Below are 3,822 nucleotides of genomic sequence, written 5' to 3'. Positions count from 1 at the left end.
CGGAATCGTTCCTTCTTTATTTGGGCTTGTTTTATTGTTCTTTTCCCAGTTTCTTTAGCTGAAGTTTAGTTCACTTAGTCATCACCGTTTCCCAGCAAACGCAGTTACCACTCCAGCTTTCCTCTGAGAGCCTTGGGCAGCCCTGCATAGGTTTTCTTAGGTACTATTCTCATTTGTGTTCACTTTCAAATAGTCTAATTTGCCTTCTGGTTTCCTTAATAAACCCCAAATTATTTATAGCAGTGTTCTCATTTGTGGTATTAATTTCCAGCAGAAATATTTTTAAAGCTAACCTTTTTAAAAAATGAAGCTGCATTGTGTTCAGTGAACAGACTGTAGATGACAGACGCAAGCGTATCTGGGTACATGCATGTGGATATATACACAGACTGCATGAGCCAACCGTAGATTATATATGCACACACACACATACACACACACACTCAGTAAATAGACTATACATTTTCTTCCTTTGAAATTTCTTGACAATTTTCCTGATGGACGGTCAGTTTTTGGTGGCTATACCTTATGTGATAGAAAATAATATAAATTATGTATTGAGTGATATCAAATGTACAAAAAGAAGTCAAGCTTTTTTATTGTTCGATTCGCTCTTTTTTTTTTTTTTTTTTTTTTGCTTTTGATCTGTCCTTTTTAGTCAGCACAAAGGGGCTCTGTTTCCCAGGGGCCCCTCAGGCTGTGGCTGCAGGCGGGAGAGTGGCTGGGCCAGAGTCCCCGCAGGAGGTGCCTGCTGGGCCGCCAGCGGGGTCAGGAGGCCAGGTTCATCCACAGGACACTTCCCCCGGCACAGACGGCTCTGGTCTTCTTGTCCGCCTCCTGTTAGTGGTCAGAGTAAACCCCCTGCGGAGGCCCATCACCCCTGCCAGCCTCAGGTCCAGGCATGCAGGGAGGGCAGGGGTCTCCCCATGCTCTTTCATCCCCCAGACGAGAATTAAAGCACCAAAGCCTGGGACGCCTGGGCAGGCACAAGCGGATGCCCTGTGAAGACCAGGACCCCGCCCGCCACCCGGAGGCCTGCGTTCCCACCAGGCCAGCTGCCCCCACCCCCGGCTCCCAGAATAGCCTGTGGCCAGGGCAGGCCTGTGGTAAACAGCCCAGGAGCCTCCCCGGTGGGTCTCAGATGAGTCATCCTCTGAAAACACCGGGCTGTGGGTGCCGGCCCAAGGCAGTGGGCAGGGCCCTGCGGGCCTCCTTCCTGCTCGGCAGGCTGGACACAGGCTGGGCCGGGGGCGGGCCGGCTGAGCGACCCACAGGGAGGCTACGCTGCTCTCCTTTCTGCCTCGGGAAGGAGGGTCCTGGCCCCCAGGAACGTCCCCCAGGCACTGAGGCAGGACCGCGGTCACCCTGCGCCCGGCGGCCCTGCCCACTCGGCACACACATGCCCGCTTCAGGGCACAGGGCTCCTCCCAGCCTGGCCCAGCCGCCTGAGCACCCCTTCCCAGGTGACACTGAATTAGGCTCCAGGGCTGGTCCCACCGCCTCACACAACACCCACGAGGTGCTCACAGCTCCTCTTCGGCACAAAGTCCGCCACTTCCCTGCCCTTCCCTGTCCAGGCACCAGCTTTCTTGCTTGAAAAGACTAACCATGCCCCCTGCCAGGCCCGCTGGCCTCTGCCTGCACCCCTAGGAGGTTGGCACAACAAAACATTCATCTCCCTGAGGATGACGGTCTCACTGAGGCAGAATTCAAGGAACACCTGGCAGGTGGGGAACCAGGGGTCATAAACGGGTAAGAGGCAGGGGCCTTGGCCCTGGATCAATCCCCGGGGCCTCGCCTCTCTCTGCCTGAAGCACTCCCCCTCGCTGGGAGCCCCCTTGTCCTCTGCCTAGCCCTGGCTTCCCGGGGTGCACCCAGCCCTGCAGCCAGCACCTCCTCCAGTCCTGGCAAGGCAGCCACGGGGCCCGGGGCAGATTGCCTTCAAGAAGCCCACGGAGAGGTGGTCCAGCGGAGAAAGGGGCTCCCAACCAGGATCCTCAACAGACACAGGACCGGGCCGGCCCTGACCGGGACGCCAGCCCCCCAGGCCTCCACGCTGCTGTTCCCTCCAGGCCAGGTTTCCATGCAAATGTCATTTTCTCAGGGGCTATCCCTGCTAAACAGCCACCTCCTCACCCAGAACATGCGTTATTCTCTCTCTGCGGCACCAGCTTGATCTTTCCATGTAATTCCTGGCACCACCTGTCTTAGTTGAACTGCTGTATTGGAGCGCCAGTCTTTGGAAGAAAGCAGTCCCCAGAACTGCCCTCTGGCCTTGATTAAGACATTTAACCTTCCTGTGCCCTTCGTGAAGCAGCTTGCCTGGCCCAGGGACAGCACAGCAGAGGCCTAAGGGAGCTTCAACCCTGCGTGTTTGTGAGCATGGGTACTTCCCAACTACGCTACAGCCTTTGACCGTGTGGGTCACAACAAGCTGTGGAAAATTCTTAAAGAGAAGGGAGTACCAGAGCACCTGACCTGCCTCCTGAGAAATCTGTCTGCAGGTCAGGAAGCAACAGTTAGAACTGGACATGGAACAACAGACTGGTTCCAGATTGGGAAAGGAGTACGTCAAGGCTGTATACTGTCACTCTGCTTATTTAACTTCTATGCAGAGTACATCATGGGAAATGCCAGGCTAGATGAAGCACAAGCTGGAATCAAGATTGCTGGGAGAAATATCAATAACCTCAGATATGCAGATGACACCACCTTAATAGTAGAAAGCAAAGAGGAACGAAAGGGTCTCTTGAGGAAGGTGAAAAGGAGAGGGAAAAAGCTGGCTTAAAACTCAACATTAAAAAACTAAGACCATTGGCATCTGATCCCATCCCGTCACGGCAAATAGATGGGGAAACAATGGAAACAGTGACAGACTTCATTTTCTTGGGCTCCAAAATCACTGTGGATGGTGACTGCAGCCACGAAATTAAAAGATACTTGCTCCTTGGAAAGAAAGCTATGACCAATCTAGACAGCATCTTAAAAATCAGAGACATCATTTTACCAATAAAAGTCTGTATAGTCAAAGTTATAGTTTTCCAATAATCATGTGCAGATGTGAGAGTTGGACCGTAAAGAAGGCTGAGCACTGAAGAGCTGATGTTTTCGAATTGTGGTGTTGGAGAAGACTCTTGAGAGTCCCTTGGACTGCAAGGAGATCATACCAGTCAATCCTAAAGGAGATCAACCCTAAATATTCATTGGAAGGATTGATGCTGAAGCTGAAGCTCCAATCCTTTGGCCACCTGATGAGAAGAGTTGACTCACTGAAAGACCCTGATGCTCAGCAAAGTTGAGGGCAGGAGAAGCGGGTGACAGAGGGTGAGATGGTTTGATGACATCACTAACTCAATGGACATGAGTTTGAACAAATTCAGGGAGACAGTGATGGACAGGGAGGCCTGGTGTGCCACACTCCATGGGGTTGCAAGAGTCAGGCAAGACTGATTGACTGAACAACAACAAAGTGTAAACCCGCCTGTGTGTCTGCGAGTGTGTGTGTGTGTGTGCCTCTCTGTGTCCGCGTGTGTGTCTGTCTGTCTGCGTGTGTGTGTGTCTGTGTGTGCGTGTCTGCGTGTGTGTCTTTGCCTCTCTGTGTCTGTGTGTGTGTGTGTCTGTGTGCGTCTGTATGTGCCTCTCTGTGTCTGCGTGTGTCTGTCTGTGTGTGTGTGTGCCTGTGCCTCTCTGTGTCTGCGTGTGTGTCTGTGTCTGCATGTGTGTGTGTGTCTGTGTGTGTGTGTGTCTGCGTGTGTGTGTGTGCGTGTGTGTCTGTATCTGCGTGTGTGTCTGTGTGTGTCTATGCCTCTCTGTGTTTGCGTG

The sequence above is a fragment of the Oryx dammah genome, unplaced genomic scaffold (genome assembly GCF_014754425.2).
Source record: "Oryx dammah isolate SB20612 unplaced genomic scaffold, SCBI_Odam_1.1 HiC_scaffold_2, whole genome shotgun sequence".
NCBI lineage: Eukaryota > Metazoa > Chordata > Mammalia > Artiodactyla > Bovidae > Oryx > Oryx dammah.
This window is presented reverse-complemented; position numbering follows the sequence as displayed.